Here is a 22,686-nt window from a genome sequence, read left to right as displayed (position 1 = left end):
GCCTGTGGCGCCACCTCATAGCGCCATTTAAGGCTTGGCGATTTCGACGGGTGTACGTTCGGCACGTGTGTTTACCCTGTGGTTGTTTCACAAGACGATCAGTTATGCCTCGTAGACAACAGTGAACATCGTTTGATCAAGTATCCGAGTTCGACAGAGGAAGGATAGTGGCTTACCGAGATTGTGGATTATCATACAGAGAAATCGCTAGTCGTGTTGGACGAAACCAAACAACTGTAATGCGGATATGTGACCGTTGGATGCAGGAGGGTACGACGGACCGACGTGGTCGATCGCATTCACCTCGGTGCACCACTGCACGTGCTGATAGGCAAATTGTGCGCATGGCAGTGACGGATCGCTCAGTGACATCCCGAACCATAGCACAGCACATTGCGTCTGTAACGCATCATCCAGTGTCTGCGCGTACCATTTGACGCCGTTTACAGCAGAGTGGTCTGTCCGCAAGACGTCCATTGCTTCGTCTACCATTGACGCAGAACCACAGACGTCTCCGTAGCCAATGGTGTGATGACAGACGGATGTGGACGACAGAATGGAATGACGTTGTCTTTACTGACGAGGCACGCTTCTGTCTGCATCACCACGACGGTCGGATTCGAGTGTGGAGACACCGTGGAGAGAGGATGCTGGACAGCTGCATTATGCACCGCCACACTGGTCTTGCACCGGGTATTATGGTATGGGGCGGTATTGGATATTACTCTCGCACGCCTCTAGTACGCATTGCCGGTACTTTAAATAGCCGGCTCTACATATCCGAGGTGCTGGAGCCAGTTGTCCTTCCTTACCTTCAGGGCTCGGCCACAGCCATATTTCAACAGGATAATGCGCGACCACATGTGGCACGCATTGTCCAAAGGTTCTTCGTCAATAACCAGATTGAAGTTCTTCCCTGGCCGGCTCGCTCTCCGGATCTTTCGCCGATAGAAAACATGTGGTCCATGGTTGCTCAACGAGTGACCCAGATTACATCCCCAGCTGCCACACCAGATGATCTTTGGCAACGTGTGGAAGCTGCTTGGGCTGCTGTACCCCAGGAATACATCCAACGTCTCTTTGACTCAATGCCGAGACGTGTGGCAGCGCTGATCTCCAACAATGGCGGCTACTCTGGCTACTGATTCTGGCAGGAACCACATGTCACAGACGTCTGTAAACGTAATCATTTGATACTTGGTCAACATGTTATCTACAAAATAAATTTTGTTGTGCTACCTCTTGTCTTTCTTGGTGTTGCATTTACAGTGGCCAGCAGTGTAGTTTTTAAGTACAATTTATAGTAAAAAAGGTTATAGAAATGTGAGCCCAATATATCAGTGAGTGTAAAAATACAACTGACTGTAGCCGACACATTTGACGCGAATGGATTCAGTAACTGCAATCACATTCTTTAAAAAAAAATTTATCGTTTATTTTTCACTCCCTGTTGCAAAAAAAATGGTTCAAATGGCTGTGAGCACAAAATCCTGTAGCGGCAACCCCTTCGCAATTGTGGACGGCTATAGATGCGGCGTGGCTCATTATTTCTGCAGTGGATTTTCAACGACTTAATGGGTCCATCCCACTTGGAGTGCTGCACGATGTTACGTGACTTTTGTCACCTCAGTGCGTTTCTCATGAACTTGCATCTCAAAGAAATGTGGATGAACTAAAAGCCTGCATTCAGCGGGTAGTATCCCACAATATTCTCACAAAGGATTTCAACATACAGGGTGATTCAAAAAGAATACCACAACTTTAAAAATGTGTATTTAATGAAAGAAACATAATATAACCTTCCGTTATACATCATTACAAAGAGTATTTGAAAAGGTTTTTTTTCACTCAAAAACAAGTTCACAGATGTTCAATATGGCCCCCTCCAGACACACGAGCAATATCAACCCGATACTCCAACTCGTTCCACACTCTCTGTAGCATATCAGGCGTAACAGTTTGGATAGCTGCTGTTATTTCTCGTTTCAAATCATCAATAGTGGCAGGGAGAGGTGGCCGAAATACCATGTCCTTAACATACCCCCATAAGAAAAAATCGCAGGGGGTAAGATCAGGGCTTCTTGGAGGCCAGTGATGAAGTGCTCTGTCACGGGCTGCCTGGCGACCGATCCATCGCCTCGGGTAGTTGACGTTCAGGTAGTTACGGACAGATAAGTGCCAATGTGGTGGCGCTCCATCCTGCTGAAATATGAATTGTTGTGCTTCTTGTTCGAGCTGAGGGAACAGCCAATTCTCTAACATCTCCAGATACTGTAGTCCAGTTACAGTAGCACCTTCGAAGAAAAAGGGACAAAAAACTTTATTGGCTGAAATGGCGAACAAATGTACAACTAAATGAAACTTTATAGCTCCCTTAATTCGCCGACAGATAGTGCTTAGCTCTGCCTTTTGTCGTTGCAGAGTTTTAAATTCCTAAAGTTGTGGTATTCTTTTTGCATCACCCTGTACATTGGTTTTGTACTTGAAGTGGAGTTGAATTTGTCTTTACAAGGTTCGTAGCATTTTCATCAATATCAGTGAAAACTACTTGAAACAGGTGATTATCTTTGACAGTTCCACTTTTATTGTAGCGTAACTGATAACTCACGATTAGTGTCATTCGCACAGTTCACTGATGAACGTTAGTCTACATTCGATGGCGCCGACACTTTCTCGGTACGACGAAAATTCATGTACGAATACGGAACACGTCGTCGATGTCGCTTCTCTGGAGATACATAGGGCTGAAAGATCCAGAACGGATTTATAGAGTCCGATATCTTGTCGAATTGTGTAGAGAGCTCACGTATGGTGACGTCCTGCGAGATGAGTTGTTACTGTAACTGGAGGGGCCACCCTCTTTTGGCTTCAAGGTTGGGCATGACAGAGCCCTTGCACGTCTCGCATTATATGAATCAAACAGTTCTTGGCTGATGGTTTGTCCGCACCCACCGCTTTCATTCGCCAACAAGGTTGCAAGATTTGAATTAAATTATTTTGCGTATTGCGTGTCATTATGAAACGCAGAAACAACTAAAATACTCACGTTTCCATCATCTTGTCCTCTTCAGGGCGATTAACTGCTGGATAGGCTTTCATTATATAATACCTTATTTCAGCTGTCAAGCGATTATCGAACTGATAGTATATAGGCGAAGTCCATCATCAGGATCCAGCAGTTAGTCGCCCTGAAGGGGACGGCAGCAAAGACGGTCGAAACATCGGCATTTTAGTATTTGTGTTTCTTACTGACGTGGCCTGATGTCCACTGGCCGTGGAAGACTACGTACATGACAGACAGTAAGGTATTAGAATTTTTCTTCGGCTGTGGATGGAGAGAGAAATCTATAGAGAGGAAGTAAATATAAAACGAATTTGTTGCTCGCATTACGTAGAGTACTGTCCTTTCAAAAGTGCACTAGTGCGTTTACATAGGAGTTATAAATATTACGGAGAATGATGTTATGTGTATGGAAATAGATGTTCCGCTTTTTGCAACTTTTTGTAAAAAAATAAATAAAATGTTATTTGTTTTAACATGTTGCATGAATCAATCAAGGGCACTTGAAAACTAAGAAACGTCAAGAGAACGAATAAACTGTATTAGGTAGTTGCTCTCCCGATGCTGCTATTATGAAAGTGATCCAAGGAATTTAAATAAGAAACGTAATTGTAGAAGTCAAATAATGAACAGGTAACAAAGCACGTGAAAGGACCGGTCGAATAACAGTTCAGGACATTAAAAAGCTTCAGACAAGCAATATAAATTTAGAAGAAAATCGATGGCGATGGAGTCCAGTGTATCCAGGAAGTCCAACAATAGTATAAGTTTAAGCGAAGAGTGTGTAGGGGTCGTGACAACAGATCACCGAAACGATCGATGGCTACAGTAACTAGGTAATAAATTGTTTAATACGAAAACTAAAAAAGGAGAAGCATTCAGGAATTGCATCTGTAGGATATCTGTACGTTAATGATCAGTTTTGTGGGGCGTCTTTTGTTCATGACGTTGATACCGCAGTGACAACATTTCTGCATCTGTCCTCCACATCCTCCGTAAGTTGTAGTGCAGAAAGTATATGTAGCAGATACGCTTAAAGCTTGCAAATCTGCGACTGTGAAATAAGGGCCTGAATAACAAGTAGAATGCTTTAAATAAAGCGGAACACGTTTAGCCCAAATAACACCTTACAAACAGTCACAAGATATTACTTTAAAATGTCCTTCACGTGACGTCTGACGGCAGTTTGTTGAGAATCTCTGTGACACTCACCCTGAATAAACGAACAAGTTACGAAAAGTGCAGACATTCTTCGATTTTTCGGTATCTCCTCCGTTAAATCCAAATTTGTACGGGTACCAGACCGTCGCACAGTAGTTAAGTATGAGTGTTTTATAAGTGACGTTTTTTGTGTGAGAATGACACTTCCTTCAAATTCTTCCAATAACTCTGAAACGTTCATCCTCCTTTCACGCAGATACCCATGTGGCTGTTGCACGTTAAATCGCTCTGGGTAGAAATTCCTAGATACATCATGCTTCTGACAATCCCGTGACTAATCGTGGAGACCGCAGTAAAGGGATATCGGACCCTTTCGTCTATTTACGGTGATTGCATATTTATTTACGTTGATTGTCAGCTGTCAATTTTTCCTCTACTTGCTGATCAAGTGAAAGGCCCTCGCGAAAACATGTTCCTACTGTTTGGCTACCAGAAAACTCATAGGAGGATGCAGAAACTGATTCAGAACTACGCAACATATTAATGTCAGTCAGATCTCTAGTTCTCTGCCTCAGTCCTGATACGTAGTATAATAGACAATATAACTTTTCTTGAGTGCCCGGTAATCGGTGTTTTATGTGAAGATCAATAGCTCTGCGGGCTTATGGATTAGGAAGAAATTCCTCGTTGTGGTCAGAACCAGCGAGAAGCAAGTTAACAATGGTCATATACTCAGACCAGATAGATTGCGAGAAGCAAGTTAACAATGGTCATATACTCAGACCAGATAGATTATGACCTATGGTTTATACCCACAAAAAACTGTGGCTTCCAATGGCTTGTGGGACAACATGTGCGTTATGCAATGCACATTATTTGATTTTCTGCAAAACGGTTAAGTATGAACATATGAAGACCGTTTCGTATCCCGAATATATATATATATATATATATATATATATATATATATATATATATATATATATAAATTTCTTATCGTGACTCGTGACTTAAAATTCAGAGAAGTTTCAATGTAGCAACATATCTCCCTTCGTTTAGCTTTGAAAACATTAAAGCACTTTTATTCCGTCTACGCACGTACATTGTCGCTCTTCAGCCCAGTGAATTTACAACCTATACAACTATAGTTGAAAATGATTTTTTTAAGTAGACGATTTTACGTTGAAGATTTTAAGTAAAAGACTGACGGTATTAAGTTGTGGGAACTGAGCAATCAGATGAAGGGAGTTTTTGTGGGAGAGTGTTATATAGAGGGAAAGGGACAGAGGTGTCGATTCTTTCGTGGGCTACGGAGGGGGAGGAGTGGTTAAACTGAAGGTCATCTGGGATTTTAACAGATTCTCACAGGTATAAATGCAAAGTAGTTAGCTTACGTTAGGTATTCAAGACCAGAATGTTAAAAAAAAGTTTCCGTTATATAGGATCGTTTAGAGGGATCTCGGCTATTGGGAAGTCTCGACACCTTTATGAACCGCGTCTGTGGCGGAAAGAAGTGGTACTACAGACCACACGGTATTTCACAACTTGTGGTTTACGGAACAAGAAAATCAGACTAAGTCTAATATGAATCGTGGCGTGTGAGTTACCTAATACTCCTGAGATAAATATTGCCTCTACAGGCAGGACTGTAATATTTCGTAAGTAATTTATAACAATTTAAGATCCCTGTGCATGGTATTTCCGGATCGAAAAGTTTTATTTGGTGGTTAATAGTTACAGGAACTATCACTGCAACTGGGAAATGTTTGATATCTGTTGGTAGACTTCCTTGTTTCGGACTGTTGTCATTCGGGAAGGTTGCAGAGCGTGTGCGATTCCCCTTATCTTTTTATATTCTCTCTTGAAAATACCGCTTAAATATGAGAATAACGACAGTCTTGGGCAGTGGAATGCAAAAGACTTGGCCAAAATAATAAAATACCATAAAGAAACTGATGTTGTCATTGATGCGAAAGGATTCAACGTCGGAAAATACATTCTGCTTTTTAGACGCATCACAGGGGCTTTACTGGATAGCCACAACTCTCGACAATGGCCATATTTTCCTGTTAGATTGGAAAGGCTTCCCTTTGATCTTTAGTCTCTTCAACATAGTGGAGTTGGGATTTAAGTACACTACCAAGTATATTTGTTGGTCAGATCGGGGAACTGCAATGGATACCACTCGCACATTACGTTTGGAGACGAAAAGTCTCTTCAAGTTGCCATTACTGTAGAGCCGAAGTTGTCCCCCATGTCTATCAGAGAGTGAAGAACAAGAACAAAAAGGTGAAAACACTACATGAAGAACTCAAAATTGTTAATTTCATGTTACTTCGGATAGTTATAAGCTCTTTGAACTATGAGATCTGTAAGTATGCATATAAATTCAGTGGAGTATGTAAAACAGCAATTTAATGGTACATCACGTTTGTATTTATCAACTGGTTGCTGCCTTAATTTGTTAATTTATGGAGAAGCTTAACTCTGGGTGATACAGTTCTCAATGTCTTTATTTTTGTAAAAATAAAAAAGTGCAAATATTAGTTGTAAAAATTTCACTGTTTTCATTATCTATACATAAAGTAAACATTATTTAATTTCGCCACGTGTTGCTGAATTTTGACTTAGCCGTATGCGCGTATGTGCCATTGTCTAAAACTGCTTGAAATAAATTAAAATAAACAATGCTGACACAACTGTGCGAAATTTGATGGTTTAATTTGTGTAGATAAATCTTGTGAACCTCGTTGGAAAATACACAAAAACGGTTCACGTGTGGTCTGCATATGATGCGGAAATGATGTTTCTCATGTGATGACTGTGAACGTATTCTAAACCATAGATTTCGTATGAATATTTACATCCACCTTGTTAAGGGAGAAACTGACATTTGTAGGTGTAACACAACGAAAAATACATCCGTAATATAATAACTATTATTTCTTTTGCCAACAACTAAAATAACTAAAACAACGTGTCTAGCAATAACCTTTCACATAAAAGCTGGTATTTTAGAAATCACAAAGTAAAGTTCTTTTTTATTGTAAAAACTCGAGACATTCTCAAACGATTATACTAAATTTTAAGGAATAACGAACTGAGACAATCAGTGGTGTTTCTTATAGAAAAATAAATTTAAGTAATCAAGTGTCAGAAGCAAGTCATTTGCGCAACATTATAACAAACTGAGAAAGGGATAGAAACAAAGTCTGAGTGCCAGACTAGAAACCTAAAGGTGTCGGCTTTGATCCTTAGTTGTTGTTGTTGTTGTGGTCTTCAGTCCTGAGACTGGTCTGATGCAGCTCTCCATGCTACTCTATCCTGTGCAAGCTTCTTCATCTCGCAGTACCTACTGCAATCCACATCCTTCTGAATCTGCTTAGTGTATTCATCTCTTGGTCTCCCTCTACGATTTTTACCCTCCACGCTGCCCTCCAATACTAAATTTGTGATCCCTTGATGCCTCAGAACATGTCCTACCAACCGGTCCCTTCTTCTGGTCAAGCTGTGCCACAAACTCCTCTTCTCCCCAATCCTATTCAATACTTCCTCATTAGTTATGTGATCTACCCATCTGATCTTCAGCATTCTTCTGTAGCACCACATTTCGAAAGCTTCTATTCTCTTCTTGTCCAAACTATTTATCGTCCATGTTTCACTTCCATACATGGCTACACTCCATACAAGTACTTTCAGAAACGACTTCCTGACACTTAAATCTACACTCGATGTTAACAGATTTCTCTTCTTCTGAAACGCTTTCTTTGCCATTGCCAGCCTACATTTTATATCCTCTCCACTTCGACCATCATCAGTTATTTTGCTCCCCAAATAGCAAAACTCCTTTACTACTTGAAGTGTCTCATTTCCTAATCTAATTCCCTCAGCATCACCCGACTTAATTCGACTACTTTCCATTATACTCTTTTTGCTTTTGTTGATGTTCATCTTATATCCTCCTTTCAAGACGCTATCCATTCCATTCAACTGCTCTTCCAAGTCCTTTGCTGTCTCTGACAGAATTGCAATGTCATCGGCGAACCTCAAAGTTTTTATTTCTTCTCCATGGATTTTAATACCTACTCCGAATTTTTCTTTTGTTTCCTTTACTGCTTGCTCAATATACAGATTGAATAACATCGGGGAGAGGCTACAACCCTGTCTTACTCCCTTCCCAACCACTGCTTCCCTTTCATGTCCCTCGACTCTTATAACTGCCATCTGGTTTCTGTACAAACTGTAAATAGCCTTTCGCTCCCTGTATTTTACCCCTGCCACCTTCAGAATTTGAAAGAGAGTATTCCAGTCAACATTGCCAAAAGCTTTCTCTAAGTCTACAAATGCTAGAAACGTAGGTTTGCCTTTCCTTAACCTTTCTTCTAAGATAAGTCGTAAGGTCAGTATTGCCTCACGTGTTCCAGTATTTCTACGGAATCGAAACTGATCTTCCCCGAGGTCGGCTTCAACCACTTTTTCCACTCGTCTGTAAAGAATTCGTGTTAGTACTTTGCAGTTATGGCTTATTAAACTGATTGTTCGGTAATTTTCACATCTATCAACACCTACTTTCTTTGGGATTGGAATTATTATATTCTTCTTGAAGTCTGAGGGTATTTCGCCTGTCTCATACATCTTGCTCACCAGATGGTAGAGTTTTGTCAGGACTGGCTCTCCCAAGGCCGTCAGTAGTTCCAATGGAATGTTGTCTACTCCCGGGGCCTTGTTTCGACTCAGGTCTTTCAGTGCTCTGTCAAACTCTTCACGCAGTATCGCATCTCCCATTTCATCTTCATCTACATCCTCTTCCATTTCCATAATATTGTCCTCAAGTACATCGCCCTTGTATAGACCCTCTATATACTACTTCCACCTTTCTGCTTTCCCTTCTTTGCTTAGAACTTGGTTTCAATCTGAGCTCTTGATGTTCATACAAGTGGTTCTCTTATCTCCAAAGGTCTCTTTAATTTTCCTGTAGGCAGTATCTATCCTGCCCTAGTGAGATAAGCCTCTACATCTTTACATTTGTCCTCTAGCCATCCCTGCTTAGCCATTTTGTACTTCCTGTCGATCTCATTTTTGAGACGTTTGTATTCCTTTATGGCTGCTTCATTTACTGCATTTTTACATTTTCTCCTTTCATCAATTAAATTCAATATTTCTTCTGTTACCCAAGGATTTCTATTAGCCCTCGTCTTTTTACCTACTTGATTCTCTGCTGCCTTCACTACTTCATCCCTCAAAGCTACCCATTCTTCTTCTACTGTATTTCTTTCCCCCATTCCCGTCAATTGTTCCCTTATGCTTTCCCTGAAACTCTGTTCAACGTCTGGTTCTTTCAGTTTATCTAGGTCCCATCTCCTTAAGTTCTCACCTTTCTGCAGTTTCTTCAGTTTTAATCTACAGGTCATAACCAATAGATTGTGGTCAGAGTCCACATCTATCCCTGGAAATGTCTTACAATTTAAAACCTGATTCCTAAATCTCTGTCTTACCATTATGTAATCTATCTGATACCTTTTAGTATCTCCAGGGTTCTTCCATGAATACAACCTTCTTTCATGATTCTTAAACCAAGTGTTAGCTATGATTAAGTTGCGCTCTGTGAAAAATTCTACCAGGCGGCATCCTGTTTCATTTCTTAGCCCCAATCCATATTCACCTACTACGTCTCCTTCTCTCCCTTTTCCAGTCACCCATGACTATTAAATTTTCGTCACCCTTCACTATCTGAATAATTTCTTTTATTTCATCATACATTTCTTCAATTTCTTCGTCATTTGCAGAGCTAGTTGGCATATAAACTTGTACTACTGTAGTAGGTGTGGGCTTCGTGTCTATCTTGGCCACAATAATGCGTTCACTATTCTGTTTGTAGTAGCTTACCCGCACTCCTATTTTCCTATTCATTATTAAACCTATTCCTGCATTACCCCTATTTGATTTTGTGTGTATAACCCTGTAGTCGCGTAGTCGTTTGTCTTCTGTTTTTGTTTTGAACGGCCAGTGTCGGTTGGTCACAGTCAGTGTGCTCCCTGCCGCCGTTGGATAAGCAGCTGCAGCAGCAAGTCGTATACTCCTAGCTCACTCATTTGTTACATAGTTTAATTCTTAATTTCTTTGCGTGTTTTGGGTACTTGCATTGTTTAATTCGTAAATTTCGGGCGTATCATAGTATTTGAGAGTTGTAGCATCGCGTTTTAGTACCTGAATAGTGTAAATTCTCGTAGTCTCCTTCCGCCGCCGAGCAGTGTCAGCAGTGCGCAAGTAGCAGCATTACTGCATTTTCTAGGCAATCTTGTATTTTAATAACCGTTTAAATTTTGTCGATTTGTTTGCGCTCTCTGTAGATTAGTTCAGACGTTCTTTGCAAAACAGTTTTTAGCATGGATAGGGACTGCAACTGCTGTGTTCGGATGCAGGCTGAGTTGGCATCCCTTCGCTCCCAGCTTCAGGCAGTGTTGGCTTCGGTCACACAGCTTGGGGCTGTTGCCAATGGGCATCACTGTGGGGGTCCGGATGGGGGATTGCCGGGGACTGTCAGCTCGTCCCACGCATCCCCCGATCAGACTACGACTGTGGTTGCCCGGGATACTGCCCGCATTAAGGCTGATCCCTCACCTGTGGTAGAGTGGGAGGTCGTCTCAAGGTGTGGCAGGGGGCGAAAGACATTCCAGAGGGCTGAACGGAAGGCCTCTCCAGTTTGTCTGACGAACCGGTTTCAGGCTCTGTCTCAGGCTGAAAACTGATCTTCGGCCTGACATGGCTGCTTGTCCTGTTCCAGAGGTTGCCCCTCAGTCTGCAAGATCCGGGCGGTCGCAGAGGGTGGGCTTACTGGTAGTTGGGAGCTCCAACGTCAGGCGCGTAATGGGGCCCCTTAGGGAAATGGCAGCAAGAGAGGGGAAGAAAACCAATGTGCACTCCGTGTGCATACCGGGGGGAGTCATTCCAGATGTGGAAAGGGTCCTTCCGGATGCCATGAAGGGCACAGGGTGCACCCATCTGCAGGTGGTCGCTCATGTCGGCACCAATGATGTGTCGCTATGGATCGGAGGAAATCCTCTCTGGCTTCCGGCGGCTACCTGATTTGGTGAAGACTGCCAGTCTCGCTAGTGGGATGAAAGCAGAGCTCACCATCTGCAGCATCGTCGACAGGACTGACTGCGGACCTTTGGTACAGAGCCGAGTGGAGGGTCTGAATCAGAGGCTGAGACGGTTCTGCAACCGTGTGGGCTGCAGATTCCTCGACTTGCGCCATAGGGTGGTGGGGTCTCGGGTTCCGCTGGATAGGTCAGGAGTCCACTACACGCAACAAGCGGCTACACGGGTAGCAGGGGTTGTGTGGCGTGGGCTGGGCGGTTTTTTAGGTTAGATGGCCTTGGGCAAGTACAGAAAGGGCAACAGCCTCAACGGGTGCGGGGCAAAGTCAGGACATGCGGGGACCAAGCAGCAATCGGAATTGTAATTGTCAACTCTCGAAGCTGCGTTGGTAAAGTACCAGAACTTCAAGCGCTGATAGAAAGCACCGAAGCTGAAATCGTTATAGGTACAGAAAGCTGGCTTAAGCCAGAGATAAACTGTGCCGAAATTTTTACAAAGGCACAGACGGTGTTTAGAAAGGATAGATTGCATACAACCGGTGATGGAGTGTTCGTCGCTGTTAGTAGTAGTTTATCAAGTAGTGAAGTAGAAGTGGATAGTTCCTGTGAATTATTATGGGTGGAGGCTACACTGAACAACCGAGCTAGGATAGTAATTGGCTCCTTTTACCGACCTCCCGACTCAGCAGCATTAGTGGCAGAACAACTGAGAGAAAATTTGAAATACATTCACATAAATTTCCTCAGCATGTTATAGTCTTAGGTGGAGATTTCAACTTACCAGATATAGACTGGGACACTCAGATGTTTAGGACGAGTGGTAGGGACAGAGCATCGAGTGACATTATACTGAGTGCACTATCCGAAAATTACCTCGAGCAATTGAACAGAGAACCGACTCGTGGAGATAACATCTTGGACCTACTGATAACAGACAGACCCGAACTTTTCGACTCTGTAAGTGCAGAACAGGGAATCAGTGATCATAAGGCCGTTGCAGCATCCCTGAATATGGAAGTTAATAGGAATATAAAAAAAGGGAGGAAGGTTTATCTGTTTAGCAAGAGTAATAGAAGGCAGATTTCAGACTACCTAACAGATCAAAACGAAAATTTCTGTTCCGACACTGACAATGTTGAGTGTTTATGGAAAAAGTTCAAGGCAATCGTAAAATGCGTTTTAGACAGGTACGTGCCGAGTAAAACTGTGAGGGACGGGAAAAACCCACCGTGGTACAACAACAAAGTTAGGAAACTACTGCGAAAGCAAAGAGAGCTTCACTCCAAGTTTAAACGAGCCAAAACCTCTCAGACAAACAGAAGCTAAACGATGTCAAAGTTAGCGTAAGGAGGGCTATGCCTGAAGCGTTCAGTGTATTCGAAAGTAAAATTCTATGTACCGACTTGACAGAAAATCCTAGGAAGTTCTGGTCTTACGTTAAATCGGTAAGTGGCTCGAAACAGCATATCCAGACACTCCGGGATGATGATGGCATTGAAGCAGTGGATGACACGCGTAAAGCTGAAATACTAAACACCTTTTTCAAAAGCTGTTTCACAGAGGAAGACCGCACTGCAATTCCTTCTCTATATCCTCGCACAAACTAAAAAATGGCTGACATCGAAATAAGTGTCCAAGGAATAGAAAAGCAACTGGAAGCACTCAATAGAGGAAGTCCACTGGACCTGACGGGATACCAATTCGATTCTACACAGAGTACGCGAAAGAACTTGCCCCCCTTCTAACAGCCGTGTACCGCAAGTCTCTAGAGGAACGGAGGGTTCCAAATGATTGGAAAAGAGCACAGGTAGTCCCAGTCTTCAAGAAGGGTCGTCGAGCAGATGCGCAAAACTATAGACCTATATCTCTGACGTCGATCTGTTGTAGAATTTTAGAACATGTTTTTTGCTCGAGTATCATGTCGTTTCTGGAACCCAGAATCTACTCTGTAGGAATCAACATGGATTCCAGAAACAGCGATCGTGTGAGACCCAACTCGCTTTATTTGTTCATGAGACCCAGAAAATATTAGATACAGGCTCCCAGGTAGATGCTATTTTTCTTGACTTTCGGAAGGCGTTCGATACAGTTCCGCACTGTCGCCTGATAAACAAAGTAAGAGCCTACGGAATATGAGACCAGCTGTGTGGCTGGATTGAAGAGTTTTTAGCAAACAGAACACAGCATGTTGTTATAAATGGAGAGACGTCTACAGACGTTAAAGTAACCTCTGGCGTGCCACAGGGAGTGTTATGGGACCATTGCTTTTCACAATATATATAAATGACCTAGTAGATTGTGTCGGAAGTTCCATGCGGCTTTTCGCGGATGATGCTGTAGTATACAGAGAAGTTGCAGCATTAGAAAATTGTAGCGAAATGCAGGATGATCTGCAGCGGATAGGCACATGGTGCAGGGAATGGCAACTGTCCCTTAACATAGACAAATGTAATGTATTGCGAATACATAGAAAGAAGGATCCTTTATTGTATGATTATATGATAGCGGAACAAACACTGGTAGCAGTTACTTCTGTAAAATATCTGGGAGTATGCGTGCGGAACGATTTGAAGTGGAATGATCATATGAAATTAATTGTTGGTAACACGGGTACCAGGTTGAGATTCATTGAGAGAGTGCTTAGAAAATGTAGTCCATCAAAAAAGGAGGTGGCTTACAAAACACTCGTTCGACCTATACTTGAGTATTGCTCATCAGTGTGGGATCCGTACCAGGTCGGTTTGACGGAGGAGATCGAGAAGATCCAAAGAAGAGCGGCGCGTTTCGTCACAGGGTTATTTGGTAACCGTGATAGCGTTACGGAGATGTTTAATAAACTCAAGTGGCAGACTCTGCAAGAGAGGCGCTCTACATCGCGGTGTAGTTTGCTCGCCAGGTTTCGAGAGCGTGCGTTTCTGGATGAGGTATCGAATATATTGCTTTCCCCTACTTATACCTCCCGAGGAGATCACGAATGTAAAATTAGAGAGATTAGAGCGCGTACGGAGGCTTTCAGACAGTCGTTCTTCCCGCGAACCATACGCGACTGGAACAGGAAAGGGAGGTAATGACAGTGGCACGGAAAATGCCCTCCGCCACACACCTTTGGGTAGCTTGCGGAGTATAAATGTATATGTAGGTGTAGTCATCTGACCAGAAGTCTTGTTCCTCCTGCCACCGAACTTCACTAATTCCCACTATATCTAACGTTAACCTATCCATTTCCCTTTTTAAATTTTCTAGCCTACCTGCCCGATTAAGTGATCTGACATTCCACGCTCCGATCCGTAGAACGCCAGTTTTCTTTCTCCTGATAACGACATCCTCTTGAGTAATCCCCGCCCGGAGATCCGAATGGGGGACTATTTTACCTCCGGAATATTTTACCCAAGAGGATGCCATCATCATTTAATCATACAGTAAAGCTGCATGCCCTCGGGAAAAATTACGGCTGTAGTTTCCCCTTGCTTTCAGCCGTTCGCAGTACCAGCACAGCAAGGCCGTTTTGGGTATTGTTACAAGGCCAGATCAGTCAGTCATCCAGACTGTTGCCCTTGCAACTACTGAAAAGGCTGCTGCCCCTCTTCAGGAATCACACGTTTGTCTGGCCTCTCAACAGATACCCCTCCGTTGTGGTTGCACCTACGGTACGGCTATCTGTATCGCTGAGGCACGCAAGCCTCCCCACCAACGGCAAGGTCCATGGTTCATGGGGGGTGATCCTTAGTAGATCCTAGAATTCTATCTTTTACGATTGACACTGGTGTGTTTATGCGAAGAATGCATAATTGGGATACAGTTTGGAGCACAAGATATACGGCGTGTTCTCGAGCAATTGGATGTGTTGCTGTTGTATTCATCTTTATGAAAACAGGTTTAATGTAGCTCTCCAGTCCAGTTTATCTTACGAAAGTGCTTTCACATCATCATAACAAATACACACAAATACACCTTTCATCCGTTTTGCTTACTGAATTCAAACCATACTCTTCCTCTACAATTTTTATCCCCTTACCAATTCTAGCACCCTGAGGCATGAAGGAAATGTCAGTTTGGTAACGAAAGAAACGGTGTGGTGTAAAACTTGGAAGGGGGGTGGGGAGGGAGACCAATACTAGAATGCAATAAGTGGATCCAATGTTAGGGGGACCAGAATATAATGTCGTTTCTACACATGTAGATACTCATCTGTTATTTATCAGCTCATTGTGTGGTTCAAAGGCACGCCAAAGGCAGTTTTGAGGCTGGAGGGACCTGTTTACTTGTAAGTAAGTAATTTTTTCAGTTTACGATAAAGCGGACAGCCAAATACAAAAAGAGGTTCATATCCGGCACCGACTGATTTTTGCCTTTCGCAAAGTTACTAACGCAACAGTTGCTATCAAAAACATTCGCAATACTTGCCCAAGTGCATTAGTCGTTCAAAATGTCAAACGTGGTTTTTTAAGTTCAGATCCGGTGAGTTTGATCTTTCCAACTCGTATCGATCACGAAGGCGAACCAGCCCTGGTCGACCACCCAAGAACATTTGCAACACGCTGCTAAAGACAAACAGCGGAAACCGATCCACCACGTGCAACTTATTGCTTCAGCGGCACAATGTAGAAGCCGTGTTTGATCGCTTGATCACTGGATGTGAAAAATCGGTCCTCTATGAGAATCCAAAACGCAAAAATCAGTGTCCTAACGAATCGCCACAAAGTACAGCTAAGCCACGTTTACACGCCAAAAAGGTGTTTTGGTACGTTTGGTAGAGTATTCCCCGTGTCGTTCATTTTGAAGTGCTGAAACTTGGACAAACTGTTAATTCTGCCTTGACTGTGAACAACTGGGTCGAGTAAATCAGTTTTTAATTTCTATATTGCAGTGCCAGTGTTCGTAAGAACAATGATGCCATGCGGCGACTACAGCCGTTATGAAATGCGTGAAATGTATTCGCCGTTACGAATACGATAAAGGAATGACGACAAGGAATATTTGTACCTGACCGGAACTCGAACCTGAATTTCTCGCTTCACGTGAGCGGCCGCCTTAACCGGTTCGGCTGTCCGTGCAAGACTCAATGCCAGACTCAAACTTCCATGTTTTGTCGTTGCTGCGTCACAGCCTGTACTCGTACAGATATTGCGTAACACTTGTACAGGGGAGGTCACTTTTAATTGAAAGTCGCTGCCTAATATAGGCAGATGAATACGATGTTGCAGTGCCTGAGTTGTTAAGAAGAAAGATGCATTGTTCCTTCAGACAAGCATGCCGTGAGTCGTGCCTGGATAGCCCAAGCGATTTAAGGCGGCCGCTTGCGAAAAACGGGAAATCCGGTTTCGAGTCTGCTCCCTGCAGAAATTTTAATTGCCGTCTCATTCCCTTGTCGGTGGTAATTCGTATTCGCAACTGCGAATACATTTCGAGCAATCTTTAACCGAAAATTGCCCAGCGATAGTCAACAGAAAAGGCGTTATTTTTCATCATGACAACGCAAGACAGCACTGCAGCAGACAAACCCTGGAAATGATGAATTAGCGTGGGACGGGTTGCCTCACCCACCATACTCGCCCGATGCTGCACTATCGGATTCCCATTTATTTCGATCTCTTGCCAAGTGGCGTAAACTGTGAAAAATTAGGATGACGTTCAAAATGCTTTCTCCGGAAATTTTTTGCTCCAAAATACATTGACTTATATCAGTCTGGCTTTACAAATTTGCATACCAGATGCCAAAAGGTAGTTAATGAAGTTGATTACGTTATTTACTAAAAATAAAAACGTGTTAACAAATGATTCAAATGGCTCTGAGCACTATGGCACTTAACATCTGAGGTCTTCAGTCCCCTAGAACTTAGAAGTACTTAAACCTAACTAACCTAAGGACATCACACACATCCATGCCCGAGGCAGGATTCGAACCTGCGACCGTAGCAGTCGGGCGGCTCCGGACTGAAGCGCCTATAGCCGCTCGGCCACCGCGGCCGGCACATGTTAACAATTCATCGTTTGAATGTAATGAAAAAAAAAATACATTTCTTTCCGGTCCCCCTAATATCGAGTTGGTGCATACGTTCGTAGCGTTTTTTCATAAATTTAATAAAAACAACACATACACATAACGGAAACTGTGGTCATCAATATAACATGTTCTCCTTCACTATTTACAACAGCCCGCCAACCCTGGGGTAGCTTTGCGATTCCGTGACTAGAAATCACGTGGTTATGAGGCGAAGAACTCGTCCAGGCACATTTTCGTGCGGAAAGGAAGTTATTTGGTGGTTGTTCGACAGGGAGTGGAAAAGGCGAAAATCTGAGGGCGCAAGGTCAGATGAATAAGGTGGGTGAGGAATGAATTCCCAACCTAAATCCCGTATAGTGCTTTTTGTCAGTTTCTCAGAATGTGTGCGGGCGTTATCGTTGAGTAGCACCACTTCAGTCTTGTTGGTCGTTGTTCTTGCAAGTCGTCTCAGCTGTTGACAATAAATGTCATTAGTGATGGTTACCCCTCGGGGAAGCAATTGGTAGTACACCACACCGTCACTGTTCCACCAGGATGAGCTGGTGTACTGAGAGAATTGATGACAAACGGCTGGAGACAGCGTCTGCCGTAAAAGATCTAGGCGTAACTATCCAGAGCGACCTAAAGTGGAATGACCATATGAAGCAGACACCAGACTCAGATTCATCGGAATAATCTTAAGGAAATGTAACTCATCCACGAAAGAAGTGGCTTATAAGGCGCTTGCTCGCCAGATTCTTGAGTACTGTTGATCTATCTTGGATCCCTGCCAGGTAGGACTGATAGATGAGATAGATAAGATCCAACGAAGAGCGGAGCGCTTCGTCACGGGATCGTTTAGCTGGCGAGAGAGCGTTACTGAGATCCTAAACAAACTCCACTAGCAGACGTTACAAAACAGGCTTTGTGCATCACGGAGAGATTTACTATCGAAATTTCAGGACAGCACTCTTCAGGAGGAGTCAGACAACATATTACTTCCCCCGACATACATCTCGCGTAATGACCACGGAGAGTAAATTCGAGAAATTTGAACCAATACAGAGGCTTACCGAAAATCGTTCTTCCCGCGCGCTATTCGCGAGTGGAACAGGGTTGGAGGGATCAGATAGTGGTACCGAAAGTACCCTCGACGACACGCCATTAGGTCTTTTTATGGAGAATTGCTGTTTTGTTTTGGCTCAACCATCCTTTCTTTTCCTTTTGTTATACTAAAGATATCATTTCTCCTAACGGTGCGGGACAGGAATGGTCGGTGCTGTTTACGAGCCGATTGATGATGAGCAAGCAGGGATGTACATGCAGCCACCCTCCGAATTTTGTGATTTTGGATTAGAGCATGCGGTGACCATACACGAGTCGACTTTTGAACCTTCCCCATTGCATGCATGTCGCACGGTGGTAGAATGATTACAGTTCATTTGCCAGTTCTCCAGTGAATTGACGTTGATCGTGATGTAGTAATGCGTTTCAACGATCTCATTTTTAAACTTCGAAGGTCTACCTGAACGTGGAGAGCCACTAATGTCAAAACAATCCTTCTTAAAAAGAGAAAACCATTTCGCTCTTCAACGGCATTATCCCCACACACGGCGCAAATGACCGAGCGAGGTAGCCCAGTGGCTAGCACACTGGACTCGCATTCGGGAGGACGACGGTTCAATCCTGCGTCCGGCTATCCTGATTTAGGTTTTCCGTTATTTCCCTAAAGCGCTTCTGGCGATTGCTGGGATGGTCCATCTGACAGGGCACTGCCGACTTCCTTCCCTAACCCGATGAGACCGATGACCTCGCTGTTTGGTCTCTTCCCCCAAATCACCCCAACCCAACGGCGCAAATGTCTCTGGCTGATTCCGCTTCTGTCACCCCTCTACTGAACTAAACAGAAGAATATGTAAGAAATGTTCCGATTTTTCCACTTGGCACTCCATTTTCTAGCGTCCAAATCTCTGCTTACTGTCTCCGAATGACAAGATAACAATATGTGAACTCAAATAGTAACAGTGAGCTACAAATAAAATAGCCAACAAACAAAACAAAAAGACTACGAACTTTTGAACCAACATAATATCACTTTAAAACAATATGAGGTTCGTTTATCTGATCTTCCACGTTCTTAGCCATCTCTGACAGGATCACAATGTCGTATCCAATTCCAAAGTCTTAACTGACTCTCCCAGAACTGTACTTCCTTTCCGAAATTTCTTCTTAGTTTCCTTTGCTGCTTACCGAGTGTTCAGATTGAGCTACACAAGTGATGGGCTGCAATCGAGATTCACTAAGATTTACTGCCTTCCTGTCGTATAAGTTGCTTCTTACATCTGCAATACACTGAGCAGACAGGAAAAGAATCTTGGATAAGTGATTAGAGTCCAGGGAGAAAATGGTTCAAATGGCTCTGAGCACTATGGGTCTTAACATCTGAGTTCATCAGTCACCTAGAACTACTTAAACCTAACTAACCTAAGGACATCACACACATCCATGCCCGAGGTAGGATTCGAACCTGCGACCGTAGTACTCGTGCGGTTCCGGACTGAAGCGCCTAGAACCGCTCGGTCATCGCGGGCGGCGTTCAGGGAGAAGAAACAAAAAGAAAGTACCTTTGCCAATGGCACTATAAATCCGTCGGAGACGGAATACACCTTGCATTAACAGCTGAATAGAAGGGATAGTGTCTCGAAAAGAAATCATGAAATAATCATTAACGAAATTAATAGAAATGTAACTGAGTGAAGCCCCATTAAATTATGCTTTGGTGAGGTGATAATATTACTAAATCAGACGCTAAAAGCCGTAAATAAGGTTTTTCATATTTGGGCAGCAAAATAAGTGACGAGGGATAAAGTGGAGAGGATATAAAATGCAGAGTTGCAACAGCGATAAAAGTGTTCCTGAAGAAGTGAAATTTGTTAATACTGAATACAAATTTAAACATGAGGATAGCCGACCGGTCTAAGGCACTGCAGTCATGGACTGTGCGGCTGATCCCGGCGGAGGTTCGAGTCCTCCCTCTGGCATGGATGTGTGTGTTTGTCCTTAGGATAATTTAGGTTAAGTAGTGTAAGCTTAGGGACTGATGATCTTAGCAGTTAAGTCCCATAAGATTTCACACACATTTGAACATTTAAACATGAGGAAGTCTTTTATGAAGGTGTTAGTCGTGAGTGTAGCGTTGAACGGAAGTGAAACTAAACTGTAAACGTTGCGGATAAGAAGAAGAAAATTGAAATACTGTGCTACAGATTAAAGCTGAAGATAAGATTAGAAGAACGAGTAACGAATGAGGGAGCACTGCACAGAGGGAAAAGAAACTGATGAGACAACTTGGAAAAAAAATAAGTAAAAAAGTAAGTAAACTGACCACGAGAGGGGATCGGTTGGCAACACACATCCTGAGACATAAATAAATCGTGAGTTTGGTACAGAGGGAAATTGCGCGAGGTAAAAACTGTAGGGGGAGACCAATGCTGCAATACAGAAAATAGGACAAAGTGGCTGCAGTCTGCAGTAGTTATGTAGAGGTGAAGAGGATTACACTGGTTACAATAGAGTGGAGACCTACCTCACACTAAAGACCACAACGGGAATACCAGTCTGGTCATTGTGCTCCTTGTCGATTTATCCCCGATGACTTCAGAACAGTTAGAAATTACGTGGGTAACGGCGGAGCATGGTAAAGACCATCCCTGAGCAAGCCTCTATCGACAGGGGATCTCAAGTTGATTCCGTGTTTCTAGATTTCCGGAAAGCTTTTGACACCGTTCCTCACAAGCGACTTTTAATCAAGCTGCGGGCCTAAGGGGTATCGTCTCAGTTATGCGACTGGATTCGTGATTTCCTGTCAGGAAGGTCGCAGTTCGTAGTAATAGACGGCAAATCGTCGATTAAAACTGAAGTGATATCAGGTGTTCCCCAGGGAAGCGTCATGGGACCTCTGCTGTTCCTGATCTATTTAAATGACCTGGGTGACAATCTGAGCAGCTCTTAGGTTGTTCGCAGATGATGCTGTAATTTACCGTCTAGTAAGGTCACGCTAAAAACAGTATTAGTTGCAAAGTGATTTAGAAAAGATTGGTGTATGGTGTGGCAGGTGCCAGTTGACGCTAAATGACGAAAAGTGTGAGGTGATCCACATGAGTTCCAAAAGAAATCCGTTGGAATTCGATTACTCGATAAATAATACAATTCTCAAGGCTGTCAATTCAACTAAGTACCTGGGTGTTAAAATTACGAACAACTTCAGTTGGAAAGACCACATAGACAATATTGTGGGGAAGGCGAGCCAAAGGTTGCGTTTCATTGGCAGGACTCTTAGAAGATGCAACAAGTCTACTAAAGAGACCGCTTACACTACACTCGTCCGTCCTCTGTTAGAATATTGCTGCGCGGTGTGGGATCCTTACCAGGTGGGATTGACGGAGGACATCGAAAGGGTGCAAAAAAGGGCAGCTCGTTTTGTATTATCACGTAATAGGGGAGAGAGTGTGGCAGATATGATACGCGAGTTGGGATGGAAGTCATTAAAGCAAAGACGTTTTTCGTCGCGGCGAGATCTATTTACGAAATTTCAGTCACCAGCTTTCTCTTTCGAATGCGAAAATATTTTGTTGAGCCCAACCTACAGAGGTAGGAATGATCATCAAAATAAAATAAGAGAAATCAGAGCTCTAACAGAAAGGTTTAGGTGTTCGTTTTTCCCGCTCGCTGTTCGGGAGTGGAATGGTAGAGAGATAGTATGATTGTGGTTCGAAGAACCCTCTGCCAAGCACTTAAATGTGAATTGCAGAGTAATCGTGTGGATGTAGATGTAGAAGCACAGAGGTGTGCTAAGCGCCCGTGGCCATTGCCCGCAGCGCAGCCGCCGCCGTACCGTACCTGCAGGAGGTCTCCGCTGTGCTGGTAGGTGGGAGCCCGTCGCGCGCGGCTGTGGTCAGCGGCGTCGAGTGCACTGTGCGCCGACTAGCGAGGCGAGAGCCGCGCACCGGTATTTACACGGCCCCCACCTGCCGGGCCGCGTAGCCACAGGGGGGCGTAGCTGCTCCGCCCCCACCGCGTTCCGCTGCACGATCCAGGGGCATTCGCTCACTTAGCCTGACGAGGAATAATACTGGCGAGATCAGGCAGACTCTTTACGTAACGCTCACAGCATCCACCTTGCGTCGACCAGGGAAATTCCCCAAAAATTATACGTGGTGCGGCGCTTAACTTCTGTATCTACACTGTTGTTTTGCTACTGACAGGTGCTTCGCAGAGTTCAAATGGTTCTGAGCCATATGGGACTTAACAGCTATGGTCATCAGTCCCCTAGAACTTAGAACTACTTAAACCTAACTAACCTAAGGACACCACACAACACC

The 22,686-nt window shown here is 43.6% G+C and overlaps 1 protein-coding gene across 2 annotated transcripts in view; it reads right to left on the bottom strand.

The window, feature by feature from the left end:
• The window catches only part of LOC124711336 (fatty acyl-CoA reductase wat-like), a 273,938-nt gene extending 251,635 nt beyond the window's left edge, over positions 1-22,303 (bottom strand). For both annotated transcript variants that reach the window (XM_047241370.1, XM_047241371.1), the window contains exon 1: positions 22,205-22,303. The gene's annotated coding sequence lies outside the window, so the exon portion shown is untranslated. The remainder of the gene's footprint in view (positions 1-22,204) is intronic.
• Positions 22,304-22,686: the final 383 nt, after the last annotated feature.

The sequence above is a fragment of the Schistocerca piceifrons genome, chromosome 8, assembly GCF_021461385.2.
Source record: "Schistocerca piceifrons isolate TAMUIC-IGC-003096 chromosome 8, iqSchPice1.1, whole genome shotgun sequence".
Taxonomy (NCBI): Eukaryota; Metazoa; Arthropoda; class Insecta; order Orthoptera; family Acrididae; genus Schistocerca; species Schistocerca piceifrons.
The sequence above is the reverse complement of the archived record's forward strand: the minus strand, read 5'-3'. Positions and strand labels throughout refer to the sequence as shown.